The sequence below is a fragment of the Procambarus clarkii genome, chromosome 26 (assembly GCF_040958095.1).
Source record: "Procambarus clarkii isolate CNS0578487 chromosome 26, FALCON_Pclarkii_2.0, whole genome shotgun sequence".
NCBI classification, from domain to species: Eukaryota; Metazoa; Arthropoda; class Malacostraca; order Decapoda; family Cambaridae; genus Procambarus; species Procambarus clarkii.
The window spans coordinates 45,721,713-45,735,754 of NC_091175.1; the positions used below are offsets into that span (position 1 = coordinate 45,721,713).

Consider the following 14,042-nt stretch of genomic DNA (forward strand, 5'->3'; position numbering starts at 1 on the left):
AACTAACACTTAACATAGAAAAGACCTACTACATCTTATTTGGAAGCAAATCTACAAATGCAATTCAGCTTCAGATGACAATGTAAACATTAGCAATAACAATGATGGAAAGTTTCTTGGTCTATTCTTAGACAAGAGACTCAACTTCAGTACCCACATACAACACATAACTAAGAAAGTCTCTAAAACAGTTGGTATACTCTCCAAAATCAGATATTATGTACCTAACCCTGCTCTCATCTCTCTATATTATACACTAATCTATCCCTATCTCAACTATGGTATCTGTGCATGGGGTTCAACCACTGCAAACCACCTCAAGTCCATCATCACCCAGCAAAAATCTGCTATCAGAATAATATCAAATTCTGCTTTCAGACAACACTCAGCCCCCTTGTTTAACTCCCTAAACATGCTAAACATAATCTCACTCCATAAATTCTCTTGTGTCAACTACATTTACAAAACCCTGTTCTTAAATGTAAATCCTGCTCTGAAACTCTTCCTGGACAGATGTAATAGGACCCATTATCACCACACCAGAAATAAATATCTCTTTGATATCCCCAGAGTTAAACTTGTATAAATAAATAAATAAATAAATAAATATGTTTATTCAGGTAAGGTACATACATACAAGTAATGTTACATTAATGGATCGATATATAGAGCTAGTACATACAATGCCTAAAGCCACTATTACGCAACGCGTTTCGGGCAGGAAAAACATTAATATCTAGAACTTAATACTAATTAAGCATAAAGAATAAAATGTGTTGAGAACAAATACAAATAAAGATAAAAAAAAGGGGGAACATGACTGAAAAAGCAGCACAAATACAATAGGTTGACAGTGTTGATTAAAAAAAAAAAAAAAAATAACAGACATGGGTTGACAATAGAGGGGTAAGGTAGGTTAGTGAATTTATTAGGTAGTGTTTAGTTTTTATCTTAAACTGGTTGAGAGAGGTACAGTCTTTAACATGGTTGGGAAGATCATTCCACATTCTGGGTCCCTTGATTTGTAGAGCATTTCTAGTTTGATTAAGTCGTACTCTTGGAATATCAAAACTGTATTTATTTCTGGTGTGGTGCTCATGGGTTCTGTTACAACCTTCAATGAAGCTTTTGAGCTTATATGTATGTATTTGTAATGTATGTATGTAAACAATGTATTTATTATCATTTATCAATTCTGATAGAAATTACCTACTTAAAATTATCTGTTAGATTAAGGACCTGCCTGAAACGCTGCGCATACTAGTGGCTTTACAAGATTGTAAATACTGTACTATTCAATGTATTCTCACAAACCCAATGTACCTACTTGTATATATATAAATAAAATAAAATAAAATATTGTGATGGGTCAGTAGCTAGGGATGGGAAGGCAGGATGCAGTATGCCAAACTGAATTCGTGCGCCCCTTGAGGGACTTGAAGTAGAGGGATACGGATCACAGGATAAGTATGGGTTGCACAAACTACTGGTAACAGGATGAGTATGGGTTGCACAATTAATTACTACAAAGTGGTTGAGTATGGGGTGCACGTAAATGAAGACTCCCAAGAAGCAAATCAGAGATCAGCCCAAGCTTCATCTTGAGGCAAAGCTCAATGCCTTAAGCCATATTGATGCTCTGTCCACAGAGCATTCTCTCTCTCAAATCATAATAGTACACTAATGGTTCCCTACACCACCCCTCAGGTGCAGCTGCAGCAGGCTTGGGTGACATGATGACTATGGGGTGCACAATAAACTAACACTCACAGAATGAGTATGGGCTGCACAATAAGCTACCTCTCACAAGATTAGTAATAAAGAAACATTAATTTTTTGGGTAGGGTGACTGAAACTTATCCTGGGGTAAAAATGTTTATTTAAATTTATTATAGTTAAATGAATTTAGTAAATTATTCCATATATTGTATTATAAGTGAATTGACACTAAACTATAAATGATACTAATAAGGTTTTAAAAATGAAAAACAGTAAAAATCCTTCATGTAAGATATGGAAGTTGAAGAGTAAATTAACTGTAAACTAAATTATAAACTGTAGACATAATATAAAGTATTATAAGTAAAATACCTATAAACTACCAAATAATAAGGTGTAAGGAACCATTTCTATTGTTTGTCCTTTTTTACCTGTTTCCTCAGGTATTTTAAAATTCCCATTCCGTTGTTACTACACTGTTTTCTTGGTGTAGTTCCCTGTGGTTCAAATTTTACTACTTGTACTTCTTGCTGTTTCTGAATGATTGCTAATGGTAGCCCTTGTTGCACCTGCGGAACTTTTTGTAAATGTTCCACCTGCGGAACTTTTTGTACTTGTTGAATTTCTTGCACCTGCGGTACTTTTTGGACTTTATGCACCTGCTGCACTTGTAGCTCGTCAGGATTTTTTTCCAAGGCATTATCGCTATCACCTTCTGATCCTAATGTAAGTTTATCTGCATCAAGCTTCCTTGTGCGTGCTGGAAAAAAAATAAAAATAAAAAATAAAAAATTTTGAAATGGAAGATCCTGTGTAACAAATTTAATCAGTTACTATGATCGAGCCGCAGAAATTTTACAGGAAAGATATGGTTGGGTTGACTGCATCTATCTGGACCTAAAAGAGGCATTCAACAGAATTCCACATAAGAGTTTGTTCTGGAAACTGGAACATATTGGAGGGGTGACAGGTAAGCTTCTAACATGGATTAAAAAATTTCAAACTGATAGAAAAATGAGGGCAGTAATCAGAGGCAATGTATTGGACTGGAGAAATGTCACGAGTGGAGTACCACAGGGTTTAGTTCTGGCATTCATGGATAAATAATAAATAAATTGTTCATGATTTTTTTAGACAAAAGCTAGAATATGCAGCAGTTGTATGGTGCCCATATCTTAAGAAGTATATGTACAAACTTGAAATGATACAAAGACGTCATGGGTGTCATAGGGGCCCCAGCACACTGGTTTGCTAAAGGGCCCTTAATGCTGTCGAGACCTTATGGGCCCTTGGACCCATTACGTTAAGACATAGTGCTGTATTGGGCCACACACTTTTTGCCATATACATCAATGACAGAGATGATTGAATTGAAATTATATATATATATATATATATATATATATATATATATATATATATATATATATATATATATATATATATATATATATATATATATATAAATATCTTTGATATCCCCAGAGTCAAAGTTATTCTGTGTAAATACTCTATGCAAATAAAGGGACCTTGTCTATGGAACTCACTCGCTAACAAATTTAAAAACTGTCCAACTTCTGCCATTTTAAAAAATAAAACCAAAAAGTACCTAAATTTTTTCTTGATAGTTTCCTAACTAGTGTATTAAACTCGCACTGTATCTTATGAAATCCAATGCCAGAATATATGTGCCTAAACCATACAACTTTTCCATTGTAATCATTGCTATCACCTTATATCATGATTGTTATATTGAATGCATATCTTACTATATTATACCTTGAAATATTCCTCAAATTATGCTACAATTTATATGTTGATAACCCTCAAATTTTACTTTAATGTACATAGTAATCTTTGTGATACTTTCTTACAATGTACCAGCCAATTTTTTTCCATTTAAGCTTTAAATTGCCTATTTAAAATTATCTGTTAGATTAAGGACCTGCCCAAAACACTATGTGTGCTAGTGGCTTTACAAGAATGTAAAAACATCAATGCTATGTACTCTCATAATCCCAGTGTGCTAACTTGTATATAAATAAATAAACAAATAGTATGTAAGTACTGTACAGCATTATTCATGTTGATTCTATACCTTATCAAGCAAGTTCAGCATAAGAAGAATACAAATGAATACAACAGATGTAGACAAACTTCAATACCTGATTTTCAATCCTTCGTAGAACCCGGCTTGCTGTATTTCGTTCTAAAGCCTTCTTGCCTTTAAGTAGAAAACGGGCTTCCTCTTCTTTCTTCATTAATTCTCTACTGTTTCGGAAGTCACACTGGCAGAACTTGCAAACATTGCTTCGGACATGCACACATTGTTTGCAGTTTGTGCATCTCCTCAAGAATTTTCCCTGAAGACCTGAAGGAAATAGTTTCTAATAAAATACTTATATTCAAATGACCTATGATGCAAAAATTATAAGTTAAATTGTTGTTAAAATGTACTACAGTAATTAAATATATTATTTAAATTATGAAATAATCTACATTAACACTAGTGAGAGCAATGTTAAAAATTTTAGGACTGCATCTGGAAATAACTTTAATTTTGGATGTGATTAACCATGCTGTAACTCGTATAACAAAACTGAGAGGAGTTGAATCCAACAGCCTGATTGACCAGGCTGTTAATTTCAAGCGAATACTATATTATTGGAAGAAAAAAAAATTATATATATATATATATATATATATATATATATATATATATATATATATATATATATATATATATATATATATATATATATATAATCAATATTGTAACTTTTTTTGTGTAATGACGTTTTCAAATAAAGTTAGATAAATATACACACATACCAAAAGAATAAGGGTGGTAGGAGAAGAAAATATGAAAGTGTTCAGTGAGGATCCACAAGGTCTTCTCTGAGTACTCTTTATTTTCTTCTCCGAGGCTATGGGTCCCTACACTTGCACCAGAGGTGGTACCCCTCATATATATATATATATATATATATATATATATATATATATATATATATATATATATATATATATATATATATATATATATATATGACAGTGTCAGATTCACCACCACCATCAAACACCACCAGCACCATACACCACCAGCATCATACACCAACAGCACCATACACCACCAGCATCATACACCACCAGCATCATACACCACCAGCATCATACACCATCAGCATCATACATCACCAGCATCATACACCATCAGCATAATACACCACCAGCATCATACACCATACACCACCAGCACCATACACCACCAGCACCATACACCACCAGCATCATACACCACCAGCACCATACACCACCAGCATCATACACCACCAGCACCATACACCACCAGCATCATACACCATCAGCATCATACACCATCAGCATCATACACCATCAGCATCATACTCCACCAGAATCATACACCACCAGCATCATACACCACCAGCACCATACACCAGCATCATACACCATCAGCATCATACACCATCAGCATCATACACCATCAGCATCATACTCCACCAGCACCATACACCACCAGCACCATACACCACCACCATGTCAAATGGACAGTGTTAACAAAATTATTCCCACATACTCCGTCACTATGTGATGGAGTACACATAGAACAGGGGACTGTAACAAATGTTCTAGCATAAAACTTTGTACTGTTTAGTAATTCCTTACCATTTGATGTACTAGGTAGATCCATGTTTGGTGAAGTTTTATAGCTGGAGCTGGAAGATCCTGTCGAGATGACTTCTTCAAAGAGAATAACTTCAACACATTGTGTCTTGAGTCTTCCAGTACTTGGCCTACAGTTACCAGATCTGATTTACAGAAACTAGTGAACTATGGAGATAAGATTGTTAATAATATACTTTTTTTGAGATTCATATGACTTGCAGCTTAAAAACCAACCTTATTTTAAAATAGTACACTAAAGTACATAGCAAATTGCGAAATTCGTAGTTTTTTAACTACTTTAAAGCTAAATTCTCAAGCTTTGAAAATAAGCACAATTTGCTATTTTAAGCAGAATCTGGCAACTCTGATTTAGCATGTAAACATTGACTTGCATTCACAATGTAGTTATTTATTTTTCAACAATTTAAAACGAGTTATGAAAATACACACATTGGTACATTATTGCAAAGGCACTATACTATATATATATATATATATATATATAAATTGTTGCAAGTCGAGCAACAAATATTTTACATTGAACAACAAATGAGATTGGAAAAGCAGTATTGCCAAAATAGACCCCAGACACACCCTGTGGGTAGTAATGGACCCCCATACCGACCCTATGAGGGGTAGTGGACCCCATAATAACACTATGGGCGATAGTGGACACTATACAAACACTATGGGCGGTAGTTGACTTCATAGAGACCCTGTGGGCGGTAAGGGACCCCCTATCGACCCTGTGGGCGGCAGTGGACCCCCTATCGATCCTGTGGGCGGCAGTGGACCCCCTACCGACCCTGTGGGCGGCAGTGGACCCCTACCGAACGTGTGGGCGGCAGTGGACCCCCTACCGACCCTGTGGGCGGCAGTGGACCCCCTATCGATCCTGTGGGCGGTAGTGGACCCCCCCATATCGACCCTGTGGGCGGCAGTGGACCCCCTATCGATCCTGTGGGCGGCAGTGGACCCCCTACCGACCCAGTGGGTGGCAGTGGACCCCCTGCCGACCCTGTGGGCGGTAGTGGACCCCTACCGACCCTGTGGACGGTAGTTGACTTCATAGCGACCCTGTGGGCGGTAGTGGACCCCATACCGACCCTGTGGGTGGCGGTGGACCCCATACCGACTCTGTGGGCGGCAGTGAACCCTATATACTAATCCTGTGGGCGATACTGTACCCTATAGTCATCCTGTGGGGGCAATGGATGCCATACATATCCAGTGGGTGTTATTGTACCCCATACTTATTCTGTGGGTGGTTGGAGCCCCATACCCATCCTGTGGGTTATAGTGGACCCCATACTCATCCTGTGGGTGGTATTGGACCCCATACCTATCCTGTGGGTGGTTGTGAGCCCATACCCATCCTGTCGGTGGTAGTGGACGCAATACACATCCAGTGGATGGTATTGGATCCCATACCCTTCCTGTGGGTGGAAGTGATCCCCATACCATTCCTGTGGGTGGATGTGACCCCCATACTCATCCTGCGGGTGTTATTGGACCCCTTACCCACCTAACAGGTGGTAGTGGACCCTATACTAATCCTATAGTTTCCAATAATCCACACCATACCATCCTGTTTGCAGTAGTTTACCCTATATACATTCCAACATAACATCGTTTTCTGTTAGCGTTCCTACAAAACATTCTTTAAAGATTTCTAAAGCACAAACTATGGTATATAATATTGATTGGTGAAGCACTTATTCTATGTAATAATTTATTGTGCTTATTATAATTTACTAAGAACAACTAATATTTCTCAAAACAAAACTACGAGCCTTCAATGGGATGTAGCTGATCTGTAATATTATAAGAGCATGGACAATAGTAGGTGAATTTCACAACCCATGTGGGACCTGAAAACTACAATTTTCGTTATAATTGAACCAATCACGACTATTCAGCTATCTACGTTGATGGACGAGTACTGTGAGACGTAAATTGGTACGTGAGGAAGAGTTTGAGCCTTGGTAAAAAAGTTAACTGGGAATATATCACATATGTACTAAATCACATTCCACATATTGACTTTAAGCACTAGTCATATATGTACTGTCTTGTGTGAGAACGGTTACATCAGAAGTGATTTACCACACACTCTTGTGAGCACGTCACACAATGTACACACACAGTACCATCACTTTCATGTACAAACTGCAGCAGGCCACTTCTCATCCTCAACGTATATGCCAGAAGCCAGAAACTCAATGTAACATTGCTCCCAGATCTAGACAATCATGGGACAATATACATGGGAGATTTTAATGCTAGACATATTACGCTGGGAGACAGTACTAACAACGATAATGGATGCAAATTTATCAAATATGCTTATGACAACAGATTAACCGTGTATACTACGGATACTCAAACTCATTTATTGGGAGGCAGACTTGATTATGTAATGGGTAGAAACCTTGTGCAAAATAGTATGGAATGTTCGTTGTTAAATCACTTGGTTAGTGATCACTATGCAGTTTCTGCTTCCTATGAGGTACAGTGTGATGTACCTAATAGACATCAGAGACGGAAAATTAATATTCCATATGGCTTGCATGACCACTTTATTAATTGTATATCAAAATTATATCAAGATTACACAATAACGAATGTACAAGCCTTCTCCAGAGATCTCGTTGATACGATTACTACCTACTATGACACATGGGTGTGTTGGGGAACAGGGCGTAAGCCTAGCAGAAGTGGGCAACACCTACCACCACCCAAGTGGGTCCTTGACCCCGTATTTGTTAAAGAACATGAACGAGTAAAGCAACTTGGAGATACGTACAAACGAACCAAAGCACAAGGTGACTTGCATGCATTTCTAGTTGCAAATAGAGAGGTGAGAGACATGAGCAACGTTATACGTAATAAACATTGGGAAGAGTTCCTACAAAGTATAAATGAGCAAACAACACTTGTTGAAGTTTGGGAGAAGATACAAAAAATCCCTAGAAGCAACCCAACCACACCAATGCATCACAGCCCACTAGAACAAGCAAACAGTCTCCTTGATCAATGGGCACTAACATTAAGCTACAACTCACTCGCAATTAACATACAGCACAAACTCAATGATACACGCCCCAACAGACAATGAACCATCAATCTTGCCTGTACAGCTATTGACGTGTCTGATCTTAATGATGTAGCCTAATGGGAATTAAATCATGCACTAAAGATGGGCAAATCAACTGCTCCTGGAGAGGATGGTATTACTTACAGTCTACTGAGATTAGTCTCACAAGTACCAGATAATCCACTTTTAGTGTTGTACAGAATGAGTTTAAGTGAAGGAGTATTACATGATGCTTGGACAAAGAGTGACATTGTTCCCATCCCCAAACCAAACTTAGATAACTATAGACCCGTATCTCTAACATCGTGTGTCTGTGAAGTGCTTGAACGTATCGTCCTTAACCAACTCGTGTATTGTATACAGGGGCACCTGTCACCCCAACTGTTTGGATTTATGCCTGGGCTCAGTACACAACACTTTTGCTGAATACTTCGCTCATATTGAAACTTCCCCTGTTGGGATCGAACTGTCGAAAACCCAACACATTTAAAATAGGTTAGTTCTGTAATTGCTTTTGTTATTCTTTGTTAGCCATATGGATACTTTGATTTATTCAGGTGTCAGCCTCAGCATGACCTATTGTCAGGTGCGACACTTGGTGTTGAGGTCTGACAAAGGACAAGAAATAAGTTTGTATAAAAACTTCATCATGGATATATTCGGATATATCACGAAACACATAAGAGAGTACATTATATACAATATAATACATGTATATATGTTAAGGCATTGTACATGATAAGTACAGTTATATATATAGAGAGAGAGATACTATGACCATGAAATTGTCGTCACTTGTCAGTTGGTTCCTCCCACTTATAGATTATCTACTTTCCGGCAATTTGTACCACTATCAGGAAATCAGCGCGTTACCTCCACGCCGACCTCTAAATCTCAAAGACGGTATCTTCCATAACTTTCAAGAACGTCGACCATGCCGCGAGGTCCTTTTCCTTAGTGAGGATAGAGCACACTAAAAGTTGGGTCCGTTGGTCAAACATCCAAACGCGACGACAGCATGTCGACGGGACGGAGGGGAGTAGATTTCTGTTTCTCCTCATGCTTCGACCAGCACTCGTTACCTCGCCCGGTGATTCTGATTGGCTAACAGAATTCCCGCTATCGGACGAGCCACACCGTGCTGACCGCAACCTTATTCTCCCTGTAACATTGAAAAATTTGCTATTAAATACCAGTGCTATGCGACGCAATAACACGATAAGGCATTCCATAACATTCCTCCCCCCTTAAAAAGAGTGCTATCTCGGAGCATCCAGAATAATTTTCTTTACCAAATGTAGCATTATTCTTTTTGCGTCCATCATATAAAGATTTAACTCATTCTAGTCATGTCATGTCTTATCAGACATACCTTATCATTTTGTAGACATGGTGCCGTACCTACTGACCACTGATCTTTTGCGTACAGGATCTCCTGTGCCTCCAACTGCACACAAAATCTGTATTAACAACAAATCATCTTTATAAGTATATACAGAAAATACATATGCACGTTTTCTGAACACACCGCTTTGGACGGTGTGGCTGATGCACAAGTACTTTCCTGGGGTCTACCGTCCTTCATCACTTCACTATTTTCTTATTTTCTTTTCTAAAACGTTTTAATTCACACTGTCTACTGTTTTCTTTATATCATACTACGGGATAATGCGTCAGCCGTTACGTTTTCCTTTCCTTTAATATGTACTATATTTAAGTTATAGTCTTGTAATATTAGAGCCCACCTGGTTAGGCGCTGATTGGTATTCTTCATTTTATTTAAAAATACGAGGGGGTTATGATCCGTGAAGACCGTAACAGGTCCTATGCCCGCTCCCACGTATACCTCAAAATACTGTAGCGCCATCACTAAGGCTAAGGTTTCCTTCTCAACGGTACTATATGATCTTTGATTAGTAAAAACTTCCTAGAGAAATAGGACACTGGTTTACAAGTTCCATTTTGGTCCTGAGTCAAAACAGCGCCAGCACCTACATCACTTGCATCGACAAAGAGGGAAAATGGCTTCTGAAAATCGGGTGAAACCAATACAGGGGCAATGATTTCGTTTTATTAAACGATTCTTGACAGGCTTCGTCCCACTGCCACTTCTTATGCTTCGCTAAAAGTCCTGTTAATGGTACCGCAATGGTTGCAAAATTTCTGCAGAATTTTCTATAGTACCCCACCATGCCTTGGTACCTGAGTAAATCTCTTCTCCCTCTAGGCACAGGGTACTTATCAATGGCTTCAACTTTTTGTCTGACAGGGGCAACCTCCCCTTGCCCTACGATGTATCCAAGATATTGCAATTTCGCTTTGCCAAATTCACTTTTTGGGAAATTAATAGTCAAATTTACCTCTTCCAATTTATCAAACAACTCTTTCAATTGATGTAGGTGTCTTTCCCACGAGTGTAAATACACTATAATGTCATCAATATAAACTGAACAACCTACCATTCCTTGTAACATTTTATTCATGGCTCTCTGGAAAAAACTTCCACTATTTTTCATACCGAATGGTAGTACTTTATATTGATAAAGACCGTCAGGTGTCACGAAGGCAGAGATTCTCTTGGCACTCTCCGAGAGGGGTATCTGATAGTACCCTTTCAGAAGGTCAATTTTAGATACGAACTGGGCGTGTCCTATTTGGTCGATACAATCCTCAATTCGAGGAATTGGGTACGAGTCTGCGATAGTGATCGAATTCACCTTTCTGTAATCCGTGCACAACCTATGTGTGCCATCTGGCTTTTTCACCAGTAGACAAGGTGAGCTCCAATCACTGTCGCTCAATTCTGCCAGATCGTTATCCAATAGATATTTTACCTCAAGTCGCATAATTTCTCTCTTTTCAGGATTTACTCTATAAGGATGTTGCTTTATTGGTCGAGCTCCTCCTACATTTACCTCGTGCGTAATTTCGCGGTGTCGTCGCGGTACGTCAGAGAATAGTGATAGGTATTTCATGAGAATCTCCTCTATGTCCTGCCTCTTTTGATCATCTAAGTATGTCAAGTGTTCATTCATATCTCGTAACCACAGAGAATTAGAAATTCGGGCTCCATCTGCTCTTTCTAGCCTCTTATGGTTTAATTCCGTAAACTCATGGGAAACTGCACACATTACAGCAGTGTCTAGTTGCCCATCCTCATCTCTATCCCAATACCTTTTCATTAAGTTTACGTGACATATCTGGGATTTTCTCGGTCTGTCAGGCATGTGTATTACGTATGTTAAATCACCAAGTCTCTTCTTGACCATATAGGGTCCACAAAATTTTGAATCATTTACCGTCCATTTTACAGGTAGATAGACCAATACCTTATCACCTGCATTAAAACTTCTCTTTTTGGTACCTTTGTTGTATTATCTTGCCATGGTTGCTTGGGATATTTTCAAATTTTCCTTCGCCAACTTTCGCGCCCTGAACAATCTGCATTTAAACTTTTGAACATACGTTTCCAGATTATCTCTTGAACCTTCAGATGTTAGCCGATCCTTCAACATAACTATCGGACTTCTCACTGTATGCCCATATACTAATTGAAACGGTGTCATGCCTAAGGACTCTACTACCGAATCCCTAATAGCAAACATTATTGGGGCGATGGCCTCGTCCCACTGTGCCCCCTTTCTCAGCACAATAAATTCGCAAAAGGCTCTTCATAGTGCCATGAAAACGTTCGATGGCCCCTTGAGATTGGGGATGATAAGGAGATGACCTAATCTATTTCACCTCACAATCCTTCATTGTCTAACGGAACATATTTGATTGAAAAACACTGCCTAAATCGGATTGCAAAACCTTCGGCATTCCTACCCACGACAAGTATTGCTGTAACCTGTCAAGCAATATTCTGGAGGTTATCTTTCGCACGGGAATTGCCTCGGGAAAACGAGTCGCTGAGCACATGATGGTAAATAAGTATTCGTTCCCTTTTCTTGTTCTGGGTAGGGGACCTACACAATCCACTATTATCCTTTCAAAACGTTCCCCAAACGCTGGAATTGGCTTTAGTTGGGCTCTAGGAAGCGCTGGAGCAGGTTTTCCCGCTCTCTGACAGTATAAACAAGTTCTACAATACCTTTTTACATCTGCAGCCATACTTGGCCAATGAAAATGCTCTTGTATTTTCCTAAGTGTCTTATGGACACCGAGATGTCCCGCCATTTCTAATGCATGGGCAACTTCCAATACAGAGTTCCTATAACCTTTAGGTACAATCGCTTGATCCTTTTCAACCCAGTCTTTGTCAGCTGGCGCGTGGTCTGATCGCCATTTTCACATCAAAACCCCGTCGTCCAGGTGATAGTAAGTGGGTGACGTGATACAAGCATTTCCTCCCTTAGCTTCCTTGATATATTTTTCAAATTCAAATTTCTGGGCAGCTATAAAATCTGGTTTGCTTACCTTTATGTGGGATGGTAATTGTGGTCTTACTTCCACTCTCGCTGTACTTGGGACTGCATGTTCCTCGAACAAATCTTTTAGGCCAAAATCCACCTCTTCCTCCTCTGCATAAGATACGTCCATCCTCTCTGGCACATCTCTTAGTCGAGCACTCTGCGCTCGGGTTGCGACGCAGGCTGGATATACTTCTATTTGATCAACTTCCGAGGGATCATCCAGAATACTGGCGAGCGTTATGTTATCACATTTTTCATCTTCCAAATAGTTTTGATGTCCGTTTGGTATATCACTGCGCAGTACCTCTGGCAACACACTTGAACTACACAAATCGTTGCCCAAGATTACGTGTACTCCAGGAATGGGTATGTCCGAGCACACTTCTAACATCACTTCATCTGTAAAGTAATCAGAGGTTAGCTTTACTGTACACACAGGTATATCCATCTGTGAATTTATACCCCGTACCTTAGTTATTTGTCCGTTTATACAAGATGTGTACTCAGGGATCAGACTTTTTAGTATTAAGCTCTGATTCGCTCCTGTGTCACGTAATATTGTAACTTGTTGGTCAGGCTGACCCCCAATACTCACCATACCTTTGCTAATGAAAGGGTTATATCTTTTCGTAATGAACGTCATCACCTGGGGCAATTCCTCTTTTAAACTCTTATATGGACGATTGTATTTACTTACTGTGAGTGACACCACTCTCCTGCCTTGCCTACACTCTACTTAAGTGTCCAAGCTTGTTACATGTGTAGCATATTACCTGAGAAGGGAATCCTCGTCCTCTCGAACTACGTTGTCCATTATAATAGGATTCGCCACATCTCCTTTGTCCTGTACCTCGATTTCTAGACGATGTTGTACTTCCTCCCTGACCCGAGGGTGTGCTAGCTTAACCCTCGAATGCGTCACCTCCTGACGGAGAAAATATCACATACCCCTGACTTTGTCAGGCTATCGGCTTGCCAGTATATCCACGACCATCTCCACTGTTCCACGTACACCGTCTTACTACCCTGCAACTTTGCGTGACCTTTTTCTTTATGTTCCTGGAGACTTCTGTAAGCTTCCGTAATTACATCTGCTTTGTCCGCTGCTTCTAAGAGTGTTTTTA

The 14,042-nt window shown here is 39.1% G+C and overlaps 1 long non-coding RNA gene across 1 annotated transcript; it reads right to left on the reverse strand.

Annotated features, from left to right (window-relative positions):
- Window positions 1–1,662: 1,662 nt before the first annotated feature.
- LOC138368787 (uncharacterized) lies at window positions 1,663–5,887 on the reverse strand. The gene is made up of 3 exons (XR_011229688.1): window positions 5,407–5,887; window positions 3,885–4,090; window positions 1,663–2,479 (listed from the first exon to the last, which is right to left on the reverse strand). It is a non-coding gene; the product is annotated as an uncharacterized lncRNA (long non-coding RNA).
- Window positions 5,888–14,042: the final 8,155 nt, after the last annotated feature.